Below are 24,288 nucleotides of genomic sequence, written 5' to 3'. Positions count from 1 at the left end.
AATCCTTTTTCCTATAAATTAAACAAGTTGACAAATATGAATTCGTATGAATTGAAGATGATAATGAAGATGCTAGATTCAAGATAAAGATCATGATTGAGCATATTAAAATATTTTGATATAAATAGTATTTATCTTTAAATTGAATTTATTTTTATTTTTATTTTAGAAATTTGAATGTTTTAATTTGTTTAAATACAATTTTATTTTAATTTTTTTAGGAAGTTGGATTTTTTTTATTTTTTACTTAATTCATTACATATTAAATTTTTTAACTTTTCAAACTTAATTATGGTGTTTTTATCCATAATTGTTTAAATTTGATTAAATTTTTTACCAATTCTCAAACTTTGCTCATAATTTATATTGTTGTTGGTTACAATATATCGAACAATTAAAATCAATAATTTATTTTAATAGAATATAATAGTTATTTTTTTATCATATGAGGCTTACATCTTTTTAAAATATAATATTATCATGTTATTGACTAATAAAACTTTAAATAAACAAAACCCTTGAATATATGTAGCAAATTATGTATAATTTGATAAATTTTAAAATAATGAAATTTCAATTCCAATATTTGTTTCCAAAAAGTGTCATCCACCTATTCCACCAATAATTTCTTTCCAATTTCTTAATACATCTTTTTCTACTTTTACTTTTTCTTTTCAACAAATATGATATAAAACCATTAATATAGTGTTTAAACTAAAAGAGTAATTATAATTATTTTATACGCAAACTATCAAAATAATCACTTTTATTTATTTCATGTTACATTTTAGTCATTTTTGTTTAAAATATTATTTTTAGTCACTGAGCCATTAATTGTTGTTAACAGTGTAACAATAAGCTGATGTAGCACGTTAAATCATCATTTCAAATAAAAATTTAAGGTTAATTTATATAATCGGTCCCCTTTTTTTTTTGAGCAATTTAAATTTTTTCTTTTATTTTTTCTCCATTCTCTTCTGCTTCTCCCTTTGTTTTTCTCTATTCTCCATTTCTTTTAATATAGTTTTTTTATGTTTTCCATTTGTTAATTTAGGCCCTATACTTATATTTTTTTGAACAATTTAAATTTTTCAAGTGAGGCGAGCTTGTAGGCTAGTTTTAAAAAGTGAAAAACATAGAAAAATTATGTTAAATGAAATGAAGAAGGGAGGAAAATAGAGGGAGAAGCAAAAGAGAATGGAAAAAAAATGGAATGTTAAAAGAATATAAAAGAAAAAATTAAATTGCTCAAAATAAAAAAAATATAGGGACCAATTGTAGAATTTAACCTAAAATTTTTATTTGAAACGATGATTTAATGTGCCACGTCAGCTTACTGTTACACCATTGGCGACAATTAACGGCCCAGTGACTAAATTTTACAACATGATAACATAAGTGACTAAAACGTAACATTTCAAACATAAGTGACTAAAATGTAACCTAAAGTAAACAAAAGTAACAATTTTAATAGTTTACCCTTATTTTATTAATAACATTAACTCAAACAACATATAAAAAAAACTTTAGATTTTATTTTAATGGAAAAAAAATATTAATGAACTACATATGACATTAAATATAGTTAAGGCTTAAATGGTAAAAAAAATATCATAAAATAAATGAATAATCATTTGTACTCTTAAATGGAACAACACTCAATTGATATCTTAATTGAAAACTAACAACTAATTAAGCTATTGAAATTATGTTTTCCATTAAAATCCTAATGTTTGTTAAGTGATTATGTGACAACTAACCTGAGTAATAAAATGGCAGATGATGTGGCAAACTAATGCCATGGCAATTAACATGATATTTGCTAATGTGATAGATGATGTGGACACTTGATGACAAGACATATTTTAGAATTTTGAAAATTTTAAGATTTTTTATTTTTTATATAACAATTAAAATTAATTAGAATAAATATAGACTAGATTCAACCCGACCTAAATATATTTATCCAGATTCATTCTAAAAGTCTACCCTTTTAATAATTTTATATTTTCTTATAACTTTAAAAATAATATAAAAAACTTGATGTTCTAGAAAAAATTCAATTATCTTCAAAACTTTCAAAATTCTCAGTCTTTTCCTTTTTTAGAATTTTTTTAATAGTGAATGTAACTAAGCTGAAAAAACAAAATATGTTTTCAAAACACAAATATAAAAATAATAAAATTATAAAAAAATTTAAAAATATAATTACCGTCAAATTTTGAATGAAATTGTTAAACATTATTTGCAATTAAATAAGCTGTAGTTAAATTTTTTTTATTTAACTTACATGTTTTATAAATTTTATTTTTTAATTTTTAGAATTTTTACCATTTAAACCATTTTAAAAAATAATTCTTCATGAATAAAATGTTCATTGAATAAAATATTTATTTTCAATTGATAACTCAATAAGTTTACAGATTGAATATTTATGCACCATTATAATGTTATTATTATTATAAATATTAGAAGTATAACCTCGTGTATATAATTTCCCATGTTAACATTATTCCTATTAAATATAATTAAATAATATTAATATAATATCTAAACTAGTTATAATTATCTTATTAAAAAATCAATTTAAAATTACTTAGATATAATTAAACCACTCGCAACATTAAAAATAAACAAATAAATATTTCTTAATGAAAGTTTATATTTAATAAAAGACTCAGCAACTTTATACACTAAATATTTTCATGAATCATTTAATATTTTATTATTATGGTTATTAGAAGTATAACGCATATAATCTAATCATGCATGTATATTCTTTTATTTTCATGTTATTTTGAATAAATATGTAAGAAAATATAATATCATATGTAGTATTAATATGTCAGTAACAATAATAATGCAATACAATGCAGTAGCAATAACCCAACATAATACTTGTAATCAGACAAAATTGAAAATTAGAAGAAGAATTTTGTTGAGGCCTGTATGAATAGCTTCCTTATGACAGATACGACCTCTCCTTAGTGCTTTGAGTAACGTTGGACGTCTGTCTCCCAAAATACTACAACAAATGATCACAGTAGTAGCACAATAACAATGATCAATCGAACACAATCTTGCCTTTCTCTATCACTAGGAGGAATGAATTTAGAAGGAATTTTTTTATATTGATGGTTTTTGATGATGTATTTTGGAAGTCTCCTAACTTGGTTTTTTACAGAGGAGAGGAAATGAATGAAGAGATTTAAACCGATTCATGAAGAGTTTTGTTGAAAAGTTAATAGATATAAGTGAACAGGCACAATGAATGAAAAGAGGTAATATTAAACCAAAAGCAATGAATAAGTTCACCAATAGATACAATTGTTCAAAAGATACAATTGTTCATCAAGAGATAGAACATTATTTAATTTTAGCATCAATTTATTATTCATCACTCAACAATTTTGAGCATATTATATAGAATATAAATCCATAATTTATTATTCAAACCTTCAATTTTATCAATAAAATAATATATCTCAAAGTTCCAAAATATCCATTATTTTCCAACAATCCTCCACATGAATGAAATTGATTGGTCAACGGGACTCAAAGACTCAAAGAGGTGATAGATTCTACGTTCAAAATTTGCATAGGATAGGTAAGCATGAACCCTTAAACATTCCCTTGTGAAAGTATATTTACTTTACTAGCTGACCAGTAGACATGATGTCCTTGAACTGTTCTGTCGTTTGTGTAAACGATGATATACCTCACACTAATACCTTCCTAGAAAGATTTTGGTTCTCATGGATATGTTCATATGGCCGTGAACATCCTCCCGGTTCTGCAAGAGCTTAGAGAACTATGCGCCAATAGTCTCATTGAAGTGGCCCCATTTCACTCTCACATAGGTGACTTATGTTGTTTATTTCACCGAAATACACAATGATCGTTAAAAGCATTATTTAACATTTTCCACATTGTAATCCATGTTTTCATCATAATAATGAACTTGGGATAAGAACCCCCATAGTGACCTTACAAGGTTTATGCAAGTAGGTTGTCCTATTGAACCTAGATATTAGGATCTCCAGTCAACTAGGTTGGGTTTTCCTTCCATAGCACCTTAAATATTCATGGGCTTTAGTTTCATTCCTTTCAATGTTTTATCAACTTTATCTTGGTTTAACCTTTTGGTTAGCAGATCCACAGTGTTATCTTTTTATCTTACAAAATCAATAAAGATAACTCCAGTTGTGATCAGTTGTCTAACGGTATTGTTTCGATTACGCATGTGCTCGACTTACCATTATACATTATGTTCTTTTCTCTACCAATTGTTGCTTGGTTATCACAATATATACATATTGTGGGCACAGGCTTTGGCCATTTAGGAATGTCCTCTAAAAAGTTTCGTAGTCATTCTGCCTCTTCTTTAGATTTGTCTGGAGCTACAAAATCAGATTCCATTGTGGATCTGGTTATAATCATTTGCCTTGAGGATTTCCATGACATAACTCCTCCTTCCAATGTGAAAATATAACCACTTGTGCCTTTGGTATATTGAATATCAGATATCCAACTGGTATCAAAAAATCCTTCTATCACAACAAGATCTCTGGAATAATGTAATACATAGTTCTGAGTATATCTGAGGTATCTCAATACTCTCACAATAGATTTCTAGTGATTCTCCCTTGGATTGCTTGTAAATCTGCTTAAATTGCTTATAGTGAGAGAATATCAAGTCTAGTGCAACTCACAAGGTAATTAGACTACCTATGACTCTTGCATATTCCATTTAGTCAACATTTTAACTTGTTTTTTTGGATAGATGTTGACTTATATCTATCAGAGTTTTGGCTGCACGAAAATCATCCTTGCCAAATTTCTCACGAATCTTGTCTACGTAGTGTGATTGAGTCAATTCAAGACCTTTAGATGACCTTTTAATTTGGATGCCCAAAGTCATGTCGGCAAGTCCCATATCTTTCATGTCAAATATTAAATTTAACAAGTTTTTAGTACGGTTTACCATTTCATTATTACTTCCAACAAGGAGTATGTCGTCAACATATAAACATAGTATTACATATCCATCAACAGTAGTTTTGACATACACATATTTGTCACACTCACTAATTTTAAATCTATTTGATATCATAACACTGTCAAAATTTTCATGCCACTGCTTTGGTTCTTGCTTAAGTCTATACAATTACTTTATCAATCTGCAAACTTTTCTTTTTACCCTGGAGCTACATGACCCTCAGGTTGGTCCATGTAAATCTCTTTATCAAGATCTCCATTTAGAAAAGTTGTCTTAACATCCATTTGATGAACTTCTAGATTCCGCAAAACGACAATAGCAAATATCATCCTAATAGAAGTTATTCTTGATACAGGAGAAAATGTATCAAAGTAATCAAGGTCTTCTTTTTGTCTATAACCTTTTATAACCAATCTAGCCTTGTACTTATCAATTGTTCCATCTACTTTCGTTTTTCATTTGAAAATCCATTTAGAATTTAGTGGTTTAATTCCCTGAGGTAGATCTACTAATTCCCACTATGATTTTTCATGATGGAATCAATTTCACTCTTGATAGAATCTTTCCAAAAAGTGATTTCAGATAAGCGTATAGCTTCACTATAAGTTTGAGGTTCAGTCTTTAGAATATAGGTTAGAAAATCCAATCTAAAGGATTTTTCTACCCTTTCCCTTTTACTTTTTTTTTGGCTCTCCCTCGACTTTAACTTCTTGTTGAAAGTCTTGACTATCAATAGTCTCTGAAGTTAGTTTTGTTAAATTTAACCCAACTTCCTTAGTCTTACAAGGGAATATATTTTCAAAGAATGAGGCATTTTTAGATTCCAATATCATATTCTTGTGAATTTTAGGATTCTTTGATTCATGCACAAGAAGCCGATATGCATTGCTGTGGCATACATAACCAATGAAATTACAGTCCACCATTTTAGGGCCTATTTTCATTTGCTTCGGTAAAGGAACCATTACCTTTGCAAGACATTCCCACACTCTCAAGTAGTTGTAGGAAGGTTTCTTGCCCTTCCATAACTCATATGGTGTATTGTTATTTTTCTTGCGAGATACCTTATTTAAAAGGCAATTCATTGATAAAACAACTTCCCCCCATATGTTCTGTGACAACCCAAAACTTCCTAGCATTGCGTTCATTATTTCCTTTAGGGTTCAATTTTTCCGCTTTGCTACTCCATTGAATTGAGGAGAGTATGGTGGTGTCACTTCATGAATAATACCATGTTGTGCACAAAATTTACCAAATGGTTCAACATATTCACCACCATGATCACTTCTCACCCTCTTAATTCTTTTATTAAGTTGGGTTTCAACTTCCTACTTATAAAGAACAAATTTCTCTATAGCTTCATATTTGCTTTTAAGCAAATATACATAGCAATATTTTGTACTATCATCAATGAAAGTAATAAAATATTTATTCCATCCCCTAGTTTGAATAAACTTTAAGTCACAAATATCAATATGTATTAGATCAAGTGGTTCAGTATTTCTTTCAACAGGTTGAAATGAAGATCTTATTAATTTTGCATCAACATATTTTTCACATTTATGATTATAATTAATGTGAAATGGAGGAATGTGCTTTAAGTTAATTAATCTACGTAAAGTATCAGAATTAACATGTCCGAGCTTACCATACCATAAATAAAACGACTCAAGCATATAAATAGAAGAAGAAGTATCATTCTTATTCATAGTATTAGCTTTTACAAAGATAACATTGAGTTTCCACATATTATTTAATAAATATCCCCATCCCACAAACATTTCCCCTTTTGACAAAAGTAACTTTTGGGATTCAAATATCATCCTAAAGCTATGCATATTCAGGAGGGTCCCAAAGATAACGTTCTTGTGTATGTTAGGCACATACAACACATTTTGAAGTTTCAACTTTTTGCCAAAAGTCATCTTCAAAATCACAGTACCTTTCCCCTTGATCTTGGAAGTTGTATCGTTGCCCATATAGAGCTTCCCCCTTACGCACAAGGAACCAACTCAACAAAGGAGTCCTTATCACAGCAAATATGACGTGTGACCCTAGTATCAAGCGACCATTCTCTTAGATTTGAATCAACCAAGTTGACTTTAGAAATCACAGCGTAGAGGTCAAGATTAGATACTTCCTTAGAAATATTTTTCGCAGCGCTGGACTCATTTGTTTTAACCCTCTTTGGAGCCTACAATCGGATGACATGTGTCTCATCTTATTGTAATTAAAGCCTTTTCCTTAGAATTTTAGCTTATTCCACCTTTTGTTCCTAGTTTAGACTCAGTCTGGGAATGTTTTCTTTTCTTGGAGTCTATCTTAACTTCCACTATGTTTGCCTTTGGAAAGTTAGGATTGGTTGTTTTATTTATCCTTTTAGCTGCACCTTGATTTTCTTCTTCAATTCGAAGTCTGACAATTAGATCTTCCACTGTCATTTCCTTTCTCTTATGCTTAAGATAGTTCTTGAAGTCATTCCAAGCAGGGAGAAGTTTTTCAATAATGGCTGCCACCTGAAAGGAATTAGTTATAACCATCCTTTCTGTGAGAATACCATGAATGCCTAGTTGGAATCCTTGCACTTGATTCACAACAGCTTTAGAATTAACCATTACAAAGTTTAAGAACTTGGCACCTAAGAATTTCTTAGCACCAGTATCTTTAGTTTTGTATTTATAGTCTAGTGATTCCTATAACTCCTTAGCCGTTTTCTTGAAAACTATATACTTCATAAAGTTCATCAAATAAACCATTTAACAAGTAGTTACGGCATAGGAAATTAGAGTTGTTCCATGCTTTGGCAATGTTGAAAGTGGTAATAGCATATTCCCATTCTATCTAAAAATAAAAGGATCATCCTTCAGAAATTTTGTCATATTTAACATGGTCAAATATAAAAACATTTTCTATTGTCATGTTTTAAAGTTCTTTCTAGTGAATTTCGCAGGTTTTTCATTGTGACTCATAACCATAGGTAACATTTGGGTCGCAGCCTAAGCTTGAGCAGTAACAATCGCCTTAGCCTTTGGATGAGTTTTTTGACTTATGAGACATTTTTTTGTATTCTGAATGAAGAATCAGAATCCCTAAATAAATTAAAATCTGAAACAGAAGTATAAACCAACCTAAATAAGTTACGATGGTAAATTTTATGCCTTAGATTAAAACTACAATAAATAATTTGTATTAAGAATGTAAGAAAATATAATATCGTATGTAGTATTAATATGTCAGTAACAATAATAATGTAATACAATGAAGTAGCAGTAACACAAGAGAATACCTGTAATCGGACAAAGTTGAAAATTAGAAGAAGAATTTTGTTGACGCCTGTATGAACAGTTTCCTTAAAATAGATTCGACTTCTCCTCGGTGCTTTGAGTAACATTGGACGTCTGTCTCTCAAGATACAACAATAGACGATCATAGTAGTAGCAAAATAACAGTGATCAATAGAACATAATCTTGCCTTTCTCTATCACCAAGAGGAATGAATTTAGAAGGAATTTTTGATATTAATGGTTTTTGATGATGTATTTTGGAAGTCTCCTAACTTGGCTTTATATAGAGGAGAGGAAATGAATAAAGAGATTTAGACCGACTCATGAAGAGTTTTGTTGAAAAGTTAATAGATATAAATGAACAGACACAATGAATGAAAAGATGCAATATTAAACTAAAAGCAATGAATCTGTTCACCAAGAGATACAATTATTCAAAAGATACAATTGTTCATCAAGAGACAAAACTATTGTTTAATTTGAACATCAATTTATCGTTCGTCACTCAACAATTTTGAGCATAATATACCTCAAATTTCCAAAATATCTATTATTTTCCAACAAAATATGATAAAATATTAATATAATATTTAAACTAAAAATTATAATTTTTTATTAATAATATTAATTAAAACAACATATTGAAAGTTACTTAAATATACCTCTACCAAAGTAAAAATATTACTTAGTGGTTACAACATATGGATGATTTGTTTTAGAATTTAAAACAATATTATTATTTAGTTCATTTATAATATAACAAATTTATTTACATTGATTTTTTAGAGACGAAAATAATAAAAATTGAAGAGTGAAATGTCACGCCCCAAAATACATGGGACTAATCAAAATAATTAATCAAATGTTGAATTAGGCTTGATGGTTATGTAGTTAGTGCACTCCATAAAGGTTAAAGATTCAAACCACTCCTATATCATTTCCTTTCATTTTAATTTCAGCAAACTAGGATGAAAACTACTCTAAAACAAATATTAATGGAATTTAAAATTTATCAAGAAATGGGTAATAGCTCAATGGTTAAGTCTTTGCACTCCTCCCTTGCATGCTCAAGATTGGGCCACACCATTTACCTTTAATTCCCTTTTATTTTCGGCAGCAAGGGTAAATTGCAATCAACCTCCTAAAAGTGTGAAAATCCTAGGTATTTAATCCATTTTCCTAATAACAATTGAACTATAGCTTTTTTTTTCCAAATTAAACTAAATTTCTGCCCTCTTTTTCCTATTTCTTCTCTCTCGTCTTTCTAATATTTTTCTTTGCGAATTATTTTCTCTCCATTGCTGAAATTATTTTTGCATCCGGAATCCGAAATCAATCTCCGTTCGACTCATTTTCCTATCGGTTGTTGATTACATCATTGTTAGCACTCATTTCTTTTCTTCCAAGATTGGTAAGTATGCCTCATTTAATGATCAAAACTCAAACTCGTAAATTCTGTAGTAGTAATGAACGACATAAATATTTGTTTGATCAAATAATCCTTTTTTGGATTCTTGCCCAAATCTTGAGTAAAAATTTTCAATCTTGAAATCCACCATTGACTCGTGTATCAATTTCATTTGAAGGACCTGTGATTTAAGCCATAACTACCCAATAATACAAGGTAAAGCAGCCTCACCAGTATACAATTATTTGCACTTGCTCTCCCCAAATATTCTCACATTCAAGTGAATAAACCATTCCAATAAGACCTAGGAAATCAAAGATAAACTACCATGGAACAATGTCCCAAAATGGACTGAAGAAAGCTTCAAAAACTCACCTTAACTATTCAAGTTGATAGCCTTTATATAGGCTTGACATATGCGGTTTAAACTAGGATAACATTAATCCTAATACTTTGAATTTTGAATATTAAACAGTGTTTGAGCAATCAGATGATAATCCTTGATCTAAAAACATGATAAGCTTTCAAAATCTCCCCCTTAGTTGGCTAGATGACTTCCCCTTGGATAGAAGAGTTCTTGTGAAATTCAAAACCTAGAAAAATAGTCTTCTTATCAAGGACTTTGTGGAGTTTCATCTTGTTCCTTTTTTTTATAATTAAACCTTGCATCTGCTACCTTTTTCAAAATATACAACTATTTAATACAGAGCTGCAAATCTACAAGACATGTATTGACGGTTGCAATTTTCTATAAAATCTCATGTTGCAACACTGAATGGAACCAAGTTTTGTAATAGCCAATGTTTTGACAGGAAAAAAGTGGTTGTTACACCTTATTTGCTATCTATAACAAATTTATCAAAGAAAATAAAAATCTAATTCTACATGATGAAATCGATGAATCAAAGTCGAGATTTAGTTTTTGACTAGCTTCTCTTTCTATTGAGTTCTAAATTTTAATTACAAATTTTCTTATAGCAATTTTAATGTTAATTATTTGCTATTGGAAAAACAAAAATAGTCAAACTCCTTGAGATTTGATAAATAATCCATTTACTGCAGATGGTTTGAAAAAAACTCATTTACCCAACTGATATTTGATAAAAAAAAGTACACTAACCCAAGGTGTAATTTATTAACTATTTTTTTAATAAAAATATAAATTTATCCTTTCTTAATTACTTATTATTTGATTTTATTTTTATATTCATCATTTTAATAATTTTGAATTAAAAATAATAAAATTTAATTAGTTATAAAATTATTTTAATTATTATTAAATAAAATTAAAAATCATATCATATTCTAATACAAACATATCCCAAACATAATATATATTTTTCATTTAATATATATAAATGTTTTTTAAAAAATTGTCATGAATGATAATATATTTTCTATTTGTCCTCTCTCTTACTTTTTATTTCTTTTTAGCTTATATTTCAAAAAATTCTTTAAGAAAATAAAAAAAAATTAAGCTCCTATATTAAATTTGTACCCAATTAAGCTTTTATCGTTAACTAAAATAATCAATTAAGTCTATCCGTTAATAATTTTCGTCATTCACCACTTTGACAGCTAAAATAAATTGATGGACCAATCAGCTAACATGTGTCAGCTTCTAGTTTAATCCAATATTTTCTCATAAAAATATAAAAAAATCATAAAAAATTAAAATATTAAAATTGATATAAACTTATAAATATTATAAAAATATGAAAATCTAATAAATTATAAAAATATAAAAAATTAATAAGTCTTATTTAAAATATTTAAAATTTAAAAATGTATTAGAATTCTAAAAAATGAAAAAAATGTAAAAAGAATATTAAAAAATTACAATTGATATAAACTCATAAAAATATAAAAAAAAAATCATAAAAACTTGAATTGGGTTAGTTATCCTGAAATCAGAAAAGGCACCAGTCTGGAGAAATCCATTAGACTACTTGACTTGGGAACTGGACAGTTGAACTAATTTTTTTAAATATTTTTATCAAACCAAAATTTCATTATTTAACTATTAGAGAATAAAATATTCAAGCCAATGTTTTCAAAACTGGACTGGTGGTCAAACCGATCAAGCTACTAGTTTGCCAGTTCAACAAATCCATCCAGTTCAATTAAATAAAATATTAAAAAATATAAAACATAAAAAAATGTATTAAAAATTGATTCATGTAAACCTGGCGATGTCACATGGAATGAAATTTGAAATCGAAGTTATCAAGTTAAAACCGTTTCCATTTATTAGCTTTTATTTATCTTTCGTCCATTTCAAAACTAATTTCTCATTAATTTGCTTCGTTTGAAAAAAAACATATTCTATAGTGGAAGCTTTTAAAATCATCATATTTAAAGAAAATCGTTCACGTTTAGGAAAAACCTTGTATTTAATAAAACCAAATTTTTGTTACAGTTTTAAAATTCGTGGAAACAGTTAAAATCCAAAACAAAGGAAAACAGTCCAAAAGTCCCAATTTACATTAAAAAAAACCCAAAAATAATAGGAAATAAATACCATAACTGAAATTAAAACAGTTCAATAATCATGTGGTCACCGTTGAGCCTCCGCCGCACCGATCCATCTAAGTCTAGGGATTACCTGTACAGATAAAATAGGAAGGAGTGAGTTTACTTTAACTCAGTGTGTAAACCCCACAGAAGACATACATACAGTCAAACAACAGATATCAGTCAAATGCAGTCTGGGGCCTAAGCCCATTACAAGTTCAGATACAGTTTAGGCCTTAGCCAATTCATATACAGTTTCAGATATAAATTAGGGCCTTAGCCCATCTCAGATACAGTATGCATACAGTAACAGAAATCAGTATCCTACCCACTAGCCTCTACACACCATCTCTGACCACCCCTACACACCATGTGGGGTTTAAAACACCCACCCAGCCCTACACACCAAGCCGTACCGAATGTGGCACATATCAGTAATATTGCAGCTGAGCTGCCAGATAATAGGCATGAAAGCCTTTCAGTACACTTCCTCCAATAATCAATCATCCCACCCCATTGCAGATACAACTAAACATGTTCAATGCAAATACACAGAAATACATACTTACATGCTAGAATTCAGTTATCAGTCATACGTACAGATCAATAAACATGCATATATTTAACAGGCTCAATACATACCTTGTATGATTAGATCACAAGATTTAGAGTCTAAGTAGCGCTCACCGACCCTATAGTAGGTTCACACTTGACTTGGGCGACTTGTAAAACCCTAGGAAACATTTTAGATAAATGGGCCCACACACCCATGTGGCTTGCCCGTGTGGCCCACACGCCCAAATTGGCCTTGGCCCGTATGGATCACATGGCTTGGCCCAAATTTCATACGCTCGTGTGAACTACCCGTGTGGGCCCACATGCCTGTGTGGCCTATACGCCCAGTTCGGTTTAGCCTGTGTGGCCCACACAGCCACACTTCGGCCATCATACGACAGTGTCTTACGCACGGCCTGGCCTTCGTCGATTACATAACCGTGTTATCGCACACAGCCTACCACACGGGTGACCACACGCTCGTGTGGTGTCGACAGTGACCTTTTTCGGCTTTTTTCGAAAGCTCAATTTTCGTATTTCTAGTATAGACCTGGTATCGATTCGATGCGAAACCACTCATAAGCCTTCGAAAACCTATAAATAGAGCATCCAACCTTGATTTAGTAACTTGCTTTAACGATTTCACTATTCGAATCAAAACAGAACTGACTTACCCCAGATAACAAACTGCCAAAAGTGCACTAAACCGAAGAGCTGCAATTCCCTGCTCCATAATCTGCTCCTAAATAGAATTAACACTCATTGATTACTATAAATTGTCATTGCTCAAAAGCCAAAACTAATAATCACATGAGCACAAAATTCACTTACCAACGAATTAAAAACCCATGATCTTGGCACAATCCAACAATAACACCACCAGCATAGTCAGAAAGGAAGAAAAATGAAAAGAAGTCTTTATTGGAAAAGAAACGCCAAAACCCAGCCAGAAAATTGAAGAGAACGTCAAATTGAAAAGTTAGAAGATGAGAGAGAAAGTTTTGAAAACATAAAGATAATAAAAATAAAAATCTAAATAAAATATGATCACATTCCTTGATTTTCTCCCACTAATCCACTCCTCATACTTTTAGTTCAACTGAAATTCTGACTGATAACTGAGCAAAAATAATACCCACGCTCGTGCAGGGATTTGAACACAAGACCTCCAACCAACTGACACTTAACTTAACCACCAGACCAATAGACCCATTCTAATATAATTCTACCAATAATTAAATATAAGCTGACATGACCACGCCTTGGAGCTCAACAAGTTCTAATTTCGATCCCATTTAGCTCCCTAAAGGTCCCATGACTCGAGCTTAAGCTAAACAACTTCAAGAAGCTATCTTAGCTTTATTCACGCAACTTTAGAATGAATATAAGCTCATCGATAATAGAGAAGCTCAGATCAACTCATAAACGAAAGCTTGCACCTTACTGCAAGCTACTTTAGCTCACTTAAGTTTAATTCAGCTCGTTTGAGCTTGATTTAGTTTCTTTCCACTTATTTTATCATTTTAATAAACTAAGTATTAGTTTTATTTTATTCAATTTGATACAGCTCATGCCCAAATTCCCTAGCTCAAATCAGTTCATTAATTGTTTTCACATGTTTGAGCTAGCCGAACTTATTATACTAGCTAGTCCATAATTAAGTGTGTTCAATTTAGCTTAGTATGTTATTTAAGTTGTATAGATCTTAACTATGTTTTAGCCGAATAAGCCTTTGGATTTAATGTGTTCATTTAGTGTATAAGTGCAGCTGAATGTGAAGAGCACTTAATGCAGGTACGTACACGGTTTGGTTCATAGTATGCTAGGATGCATGAATGGTTATCTTCATTGAATGGAGAGCTAATCCATGGTATCTTTAGGTGACTATTCGGCCAAGAGACACTAGCATATTAAATTCCCCAAAGTGGCCGAACCACTCCCCAAGTTCCTTATCAAACCTTCACACTTGGTGTTCACACCTAGTGACCAATCGGCTAGACATGTTCACACACAAGGGACTTTTCAAGGCTGACTTTTCACACCTTAAAGGTTGTTCAAGGACCCTCTTTAAGGCTCATAATCATTCGGCCAAACAACACAACATCAAAGCTCCATTTAAGGCCATAGTCGAACCTAGACAAGGCCAATAGCTACCAAGTCTTCACATTCATCCAAGTCATTTTACTTAATCAAGAAGCCGCCCTTTGAAGCTCCATTCAGCTGAACATAGACTTAGCAATTCAATGAATATGCTCTAGATTACTCTAGATTCTTCATAGCCGAATTACTTGGCCATTAAGCTAGTCATTTTGTCCATTCGGCTATCTCATGTAAGGCTATAAAAATTTAGTCCATTTCTGATGTAGAAATTTTTTTTTCCATTTTATTGAATGATCTTTTGTTCTTGTGAGGTTTCTTCATCTCAGATTTCATGTGAGTCTCGAGTAACTTATCTAGCTTGCTAGTGGTGTCAACCTGAACTCTTTTGTTTGAACTTATCACCATCCTTTTGGTGTGGTATTCATCTATCCTTCTACCAAACCATTATTCCACCTTAAACAAACTAAGAACCTGGATGACACTCTTTATAGTGTTGAATCACTCTTAAAGTTTAAGTTCGCTATCCATTCCCATCATCTATCTTTATTTGTCTTCATATCTTAACACCGAGTCCATTCCGTAAAAACTCCCATCCTTTATTTCTTTATAACTGAACCTATAGCATCCATATCTAGCCTATCTTTGAACCTCTTTGAAATCTTCCACTTTCACTTAACCCAATACACCATTGCTCAAACCGAATGATACTTTCTTAATGACAATCGAGCAACATATGTAGACTCGACTCATTCAACAGAGCCGGTTCACATCATTTGGTATCAGAGTTATTAAAATGAGGAGCGCCAATGTTCGTAGCGATTCTGAAGTAGGTTCATAAAACAAAGTTTCAAATTTAAAAAATTCAAGTTGTATTCAAAGTTCTCTTGTATTCATTCAATTGTATTTGAAGTTAAAAAAAAAGAAGAAGAAAAAAAGGTATACGAGTTAAAAAAAATAAAGTGTTAAAGTGCTTGTTTATTCATCCATTTGTAATCCCGATCATCAAGTTGTTCATTCTACTATCAATTTCCCCCCAACGCCACACTTAAAACCCAAAATTTTCTTTATTTTCAGCCTACCTCACACCTTTTATGTTACAAGCCTTGAAACCACTTTGAAACCGACCCCAAAGCAGCAAATAAGTCTAAATGAGACGAAATAAGAAATCACGAAAGAAAGAGTTGAGTGGTAAATGGCACGAGTGTGTGAGTGTATTAGAGAGAAGAAAAAGCCTTAAAATGAGTGCAAACACGAGCGTAAGTGTAAAATTATTAATCTTCTTTTTGAGTGACTAGTGAGGTTTTTGTGGTGAGGTATTCATTTTCTGTTTTGTGTTTTTAACATTTTTCTTTTCAGCAATAAAATAATGTTTGGGGAAGAGTTTTTAGAATCTGAATTTCAGTATTTGATGAGAGAGATGGAGTGCATGCTCGACCGAAAAATCAAGCCTATCCAAGAAAAGCAAGATCATCGAGCAAGAACCCAACGGGAGAAAATTTATCCAAGTGAAAGGATGGAAATGAGATTACCAAGGAGACAAACATCCAATGAATATGAGAAAAGAGACCCTTATCGTGAATTCTATTCCTCAAGAAATTTTGGTCGAAATAAAGCGAGCTTCGAATTTGAAGCCTATCAAGTTGACGAACGAGAGAACACAAGTCATCTTTCATACGAATCAAAGTGTTCATCCATGGATGAGTCCATACGAAGGAGTGAATGTGATTTGAATGTAAATCATTCCATTCATACCCGACGGAGATCGTCTCAATCTGATTCTTTCATTTTATCTTCATCTTGTAGTGAAAGGAAGTGAGAAAAAGAAATAAAAAAAAGAGAGGCAAGAAAAGATAATACGAGAGAATGAACGAATTTTAAAAGAAATTGAGAAATAAAAAGAAATCAAAAAAGAAATTGAAAAAGAAAAGAAAAAGAAAAAGAGAAACAAAGAGAGTAAAAATAAATTGAGAGTGAAAAAGAATGTGAGAAGGAAAAGAAAGTTGAAAAAAAAAGTGAGTTTCAAGAAATAAAAGAAACAAGTGTTCTCGAAGAAAAAGAAACGAAAGAAAAAGATGATAGTGAGCGAGAACAAGTGAGAATGTTTCCACTAACCAACTTATGAGTTTTCCTCATGTTGTTTCTTTTCAGGTTTTTGAAGATATGATTGACAAGTTCCAGCTTCAATATCTTCCTGATGAGAGGCGGTTCAGGTTGACCAACAAAGGTAAGATTGTGAACGACCTTAGTCCTCCATTTCTTAAAGGTAAGCAAGGTAAGGGTTCCATAGCACTGGAATTTTAGCCATCCTCTTTGAATGTTGGTAAAAATATTATTGATGACTTCGTTTTTAAAAAAACTTCGTGCTTTGATATAGTTAATTTTCCTTCTTTGATTAATGTTGATGTTTTAAATGGTGGTAAAAAGAGTTTTTCTAATGAAAATCATTGTATTGTCAAACGTGAAGGTGAAGTAGTGTTTAATCAGCAAATGCAAAACTCGGTCATGTATGACAATGAATTTTCATATAAACATCTCAATTTGTTTGATTGTGGTGATTATGTGAATCATTTACTGCCTTGTGTGAAGCCCTTGAATTTGTACAAATTTGTTCTGATAAATGTAAAGAGGTTTATTTATTTGATTCTGTGTATGCACAAATCCTTTTGGTTCGGCAAGTTTGGTTTAATGACAAAAATGAAACCTTTACTACACTTTGGAATACGTAATCGAACTCGTGTGTTCAAACCTGGAATTTGTTATTTTGGTTCAATATGTGGGAAACTCAAGTATCCTAAATTTTGTGTAAAAATTTAATTGATGCTTGGCCTTTAACCAAGGAAACGAAACTTGAATATTTTAATTATAACTTAGGCTTAGTTTGGATGGGCGGTGCATTTACTTCCGGTGAGGTTAAAAATAGCAGTGGCGGTGAAATTAGTTACTGTAGTGGTGAGATTGGATACTGTAGCGGTGAGATTAAAAATAGCAGTGGAGTGTATGTTTGGATTCAAACATAACTATATAGCTGTGAGGTGAGAATAAAAAATGACTTTTCAGGACATAAGATTAGAATTGATATATATCAAAAGTTTTTTAAATTATTTTACTTTTATAAAATTATTAAAATATGTGAATTTATAAATTCATTTAATAAAATATTAAAATGAGTCTTTTTGATATTTTATTTATAATCCTATAAATTATCATATATGTATTTATTTAAATGATAATTATAACATTAAAACACCTCAATTGTTATTTACTTATTATCCTATAAATTATAATATTTATTAATTTATTATATAATATAAGTATTTATCCAACCTAATCTAGAGATAAATTGCTTGGGCTTTTCAACTTTAGACATTAAAAGGAAAAGAAAACGTTAAAAGAATAGAAAGGGCCATGGGTAAAATTAGAAAAAAGGGCTGCATTGAGTGCACTGAAGCAAAACCATCAATGAGCAACTAGAGGTGCAGCACAGTGAGAATCAATCCATTGGGCAATTGGAGGTATTATCGAAACACCTCATCAGTGAGATTGAATCAAAAAAGTGGTTCAAACACACTGAAATGGAGCTAACTGATCATCCAAAGGAAGCCTTAAAGTCGTTCCTTGTCCATTCTATGTGGCTGTAGATGAAATTCTTGTTTCATCTTGAAAAGGTAAGGCCAACTCATGCTTTTGATCATGCCATCGATTCATATGTTCAATTTGTGAATAACGTTTTAGAAAGTTACTTCGAGTTTATCAACCATGGTGACACTAACCTCTTTCATCTTTGTGAAAGTGACACTTTGAAAAGCGTAAATTGTCTTTGTGTTTACCTTTAATTTCAGGTTTCTCAAGGATCATGTAATGAGTTTCGACTACATTATATTTTTGAGGAGAGAAGGTTTGAGTTGATCGAAACAGGTAAAACTGATATTTGCTTTCCTGCTCCTAAAGGCAAACAAGGTATGACTTCTGAAAATTTTTAAACATCTAAGCCCTATTCGGATGATGACAAAAACCTTGTTGATGTTTTAGTTTTGAAAAGTACTTGAATCCTGCTGTGGTTAGTTGTTCTACTTTGCTTGTTGATGATATATTTGTTTTGGTTGATGATAAGAAGATCTTTGCTTTTGGAAAATTTGATGATAATGAATTTGTTGGTGAGAATACAACCAAACAGAAATTGCGAGGTTCAAGTATGGGGAAACATGAATCATGTGAATCTTTTCATTTGTTTGGTTGTGATGAAGACTTACATTTCTTGACTCATTGCTCACATTCCATTTATTTAAACGATGACTTGTGGAAGAGATTTGAGATGTTCGAGTGCCTTAAAACATATCCATTTCTATTTCGGTCATTTGATGAGGCTTTGTTATGTAAAACGTTTTGCTCAGTTGACTACAAAAATGGTGTTTTGAATCTGCCCTTTTACATGAATCAAACTTGTCTTAATACGATTATGCATGAACTACATGTTTGTTTGGATAACTTCTTGTCGACTTATGGCTGTCCATTTCAATTGATTCATTTTCCATCTCTGCTGCCGAATATGGTGAGTCAATTTGAAAAGGCCTACATAAGACCATTCGCCTCATTCGTCTAAGAAGGACCGTGTAAGAAGAAATATTTTCAAGTGAACAAATGGTTTGACTTGAGGACAAGTCGCTTTGAAGAAGGGGGAATAACATGACCACGTCTTAGAGCTCAACAAGTTCTAATTTCGATCCTATAGAGCTCCCTAAAGGTCCCATGACTCCAGCTCGAGCTAAGAAACTTTAAAAAGCTATCTCAACTTTATTCAAGAAAATTTGGAATGAATATAAGCTCGTTGATAATGGAGAAGTCAGCCCATTAACGAAAGCTTGCACCTTAGTGCAAGCTGACTTCAGCTCACTTAAGTTTAATTTAGCTCGTTTGAGCTTGATTTAGTTTCTTTCCACTTATTTTATCATTTTAATAAACTAAGTATTAGTTTTATTTTATTCAATTTGATACAGCTCATGTCTGAATTCCCTAGCTCAAATTAGTTCATTAATTCTTTTCACATGTTTGAGCTAGCTAAACTTACTATACTAGCTAGTCCATAATTCAATGTGTTCAATTTAGCTTAGTATGTTATTTAAGTTGTATAGATGATGCTTAATTATGATTCAGTTGAATATGTCTTGGATTTAATGTGTTCATTTGGTGTATAGGTGCAGCCGAATGTGAAGAAGGGCACTTAATGCAAGTACATGCATAGTTTGGTTCAAGTATGCTAGGATGCATGAATGGTTATCTTCATTGAATGGAGGGTTGATCCATGGTATCTTAAGGTGACTATACGACCAAAATACACCAGCATCTTAAATTCCCCAAGGTGGCCGAGCCACTCCCCAAGTTCCTTATCAAACCGTTCACACTTGTTGTTCACACCTAGTGACCAATCGGCTAGACATGTTCACACACAAGGGACTTTTCAAGGCTGACTTTTCACACCTCAAAGGCTATTCAAGGACCCTCTTTAAGGCTCATAATCATTCGGCCAAACAACACAACATCAAAGCTCCATTTAAGGCCATAGCCGAACCTAGACAAGGCCAATGAGCTACCAAGTCTTCACATTCATCAAAGTCATTTTACTTAATCAAGAAGCCGCCCTTTGAAGATCCATTCAACTGAACATAGACTTAGCAATTCAATGAATATGCTCTATATTATTCTAGATTCTTCATTGTCGAATTACTTAGCCATTAAGCTAGTCATTTTGTCTATTCTGCTATCTCATGTAAGGCTATAAATATTTAGTCCATTTCTGATGTAGAAAAAACTTTTGCCATTTTATTGAATGAACTTTTGTTCTTGTGAGGTTTCTTCCTCTCAGATTTCATGTGAGTCTCAAGTGACTTACCTAGCGTGCTAGTGGCGTTAACCCGAACTCTTTTGTTTGAACTTATCACCAACCTTTTGGTGTGACGTTCACCTATCCTTCTACCAAACCATTATTCCACCTTAAACAATATAAGAACCGGGGTGACACTCTTTATAGTGTTGAATCGCTCTTGACATTTATGTTCGCTATCCATTCCCATTATCTATCTTTATCTATCTTCATATCTTAACACCGAGTCCATTCCCTAATAACTCCCATCCTTTATTTCTTTATAACCGAACTTATAGCATCCATATCTAGCCTAACTTTGAACCTCTTTGAAAACTTCTACTTTCACTTAACCCAATACACCATTGCTTAAGCCGAACGATACTTTATCGACGACGATCGGGCAACATACGTAGACTCGACTCATTCAACCGAGCCAGTTCACGTCATAAGCCTACTCCCCAAACACAAGGCTTAGATTAGAAAATTATCAAAATTTGCCAAAGGCAGGGCTTGAATTTGGGACCTCTCACACACACCCAGAACACTTAATCACTGAAACAGATAAACAATTGTGTCACATTTTAACAGAAACAAAAAGAAAAAATTTTGGGGCGTTACAATTCAATTGTCTAGTTCCCTGGTCAAACAATCTAATGGCTTTCTCCAGATCAATACCTTTGCCAATTTTGGTCTAATTGGTCCAACTGACCAATTTGGTCCAATTCAAGTGTTTATAAATTTTTTTATAAATTTTATAAGTTTTCGTCAATTTTTATACTTTTAATACTTTTTTATGATTTTTATAGAATTTCAATTTGTTTTTATAAAATTTTAAATATATTTTATTAATTTTATATTTTTTATAATTTATTAGATTTTTATATTTTTATAATATTTAGTAATATTTTTATTTATTTATAATTTTATATCAATTTTCACTTTTTAAATATTTTAAATATTTAATAATTTATATATATATTTTTATAACATTTCTGGTTTTTAATAATTTTTATTAGAAAATATTAGATTAAACCAAAAGTTGTGACATATCACCACTTGATTGGTCTGTCAATTTATTTTAAAAGTCAATGATAGAAACTGTTAACACGGAGACTTAATTAGATGCAAATTTAATACATTGACTTAATTGATTTTTTTTTTGTATTTTTAAAAGTTTTATTAACATATAAACCTTTCTTTTTTTAAAATAATTTTAATGTAAATATAACTTAAATATTTTAAACTTTATTTTAATTCAAATATATATTAACTTTGAGATTAATTCATTCATTCTAATTTTCTTTTATTTCATAGCTTTTGAAATTTAATCAATTTGTTTTCGATTAAAACGTCCTAAATAATGTTAATGTTTAATTTTAAATAAAAATAACTTAGTTCCATCTAAACATTAATATATAAATTTAAAATATTTAGGGTGTATTTGATAAATTGAAAATTTAAGTGTTGAAAAAATAAGTACTAATTTTTTACTGTTAAATTTTATAACCGCTGAATTTATATTAGAAAATTATTTGGTAAATTAATAAATATAAGTATAAAATATAATTATGGTGTTTTGAAAAAAAAATTGATTTTAAAAATATATATATTTTTAATTTTAATCTTATTAATATAATATTTTATATTATTTTGGATAGTTTTGGATAAAATATAAATATGGTAATTTAAATATTACAATTTGTTTTTTAAAAAGAACTATTTATTTCAAAATTTTAATAAAATAAAATCAACTTAATATTCTCTACATTAAGTGACGAGTAGTTACATACCTACTTATCTTATTCAACACTTTTTTTTTTGTTGAAAATTTTATATTAAGTAAAAAATTAAAATGATTATTAAATACAAATAAAATATTAAAAATTATAAACTTTTTAAAAATTAAAAACTTTCGTTTTTAATGAAATAAGAATTTTTAATGATTTATCAAACACACTCTTAGTTTTACTCGAGATAAACAATAAATTAAATAGAACTTAATTTTATAGTACTTAAATTAATTAAAAATATTTTTTTTAATTCAAATTCAAAAATAAATAAAAAGTACATGATAAATAATAAAATTATAATTTTTTATTTAAATTTTACCTAATAAATAGATATTAAATGATTAAATATGATTTTGTTCCAACCTAAAATAAATGTGTTTGTAGAGAGATAAGTATATTTTACATAAAATCTCAAGAAAATAGTCTTTTACGTATTTTACATCAAATCTCAAGATAATAGTCTTTTACGTTTGTTTTTATGGGGAAATATTTAATATACTAAGTGGAGTTTTTAGACTCCAAAAATAAGTAAGGCCATATTCAGGAGGCTGGTAGAGGCTTCGATCCTCTCTAAAATAGAAAATTTTTCATTTAAGTTTTTTTTTAAATTTTAAATCAATAAAGATAAAATTATATTTTGGCCTCCTAAAAATAATAACAACTTTATTTAATCTTTTAAAATTTATAAAAATATAGGGTATTCAAATAGTGAAATTACAATTTTACTATTATGAGAATTACAATTTAATTTCAACTTTCCTAATAAAAATTTATGACTTCGCCCCTACAAGCAGGGTGGGAAGTTTAAGTGTCCTATAATAATATGGTAAAATATTAAAAAATAAATGCTTAAAAATATGTAAGATATATTTTATAAACCTAAAATAAGTATCAATATACTAAATATTAGCCCTAGCTGAATAAATTTTATTTTAATTGGATTAAATATAGTTACACTGAATAATACAAAAGAAAATAAAAAACTTAAAAATAGTAGTTATCTCAGTGTTAAGTAAAATGAATGGAGTCATTTGGGTTCATTGTAACCAATTGTGTGGGACTCTCTCCGAATTTATTTTTTTTATTTTCTCTTAATTTTGATCCATTAATTAGAACGTAGAACATCACGCCTTTCAAAGCCAACATGCCATTACATTTTGCCTCCTCCTTTCTCTAAAAGCTTATAATAATAATAATTAATGGCTCATAGTGGTTTCCAAAAAAAAATTAAGGCTTAAATTAAATTAATATATGGTTTGTTCGTATTTTTTTAATGGAGAGATAGTAGGGTCAAAGTCAGATGGCAACTTCATGTGCATGCATCAGACCCTGCTTCTCATTTAGTATTAATTTTGATGGGATATTATTAGTATTATTTTCTTCTATCTCATCCCATCCCATCATAATTTATGAAAATAGCAAACTTAAACGTGACATGTTATTGTTGAAACATTGATCCAAGTTGGGGATATGCCATGATCTGTCACTATTTTTAAAGCTTAAATAATTTTGGGTTTATAGGAATACAAAGTAGGATCTTAGCCATATGTTTAGTATGAATAACTAAAATCATAAATATGCATTAGCATTAGCATAGGCAAGGGAAGGGAAGGAAGAGTGAGCCAATGTTTCAACTTTGATTTTGGATGCCAAATAGTTAACTTACAAATGTTGTTAGCTAGGTTGGTATGTTGGGCAACTGTTTGTTTTCTATTATTATTATTATTATTATTATTATTATTATTATTATTAAATTTCATCCTTCACTATTATTTATT

Source organism: Gossypium hirsutum, chromosome A05 (assembly GCF_007990345.1).
Source record: "Gossypium hirsutum isolate 1008001.06 chromosome A05, Gossypium_hirsutum_v2.1, whole genome shotgun sequence".
NCBI lineage: Eukaryota > Viridiplantae > Streptophyta > Magnoliopsida > Malvales > Malvaceae > Gossypium > Gossypium hirsutum.
The sequence above is the reverse complement of the archived record's forward strand: the minus strand, read 5'-3'. Positions refer to the sequence as shown.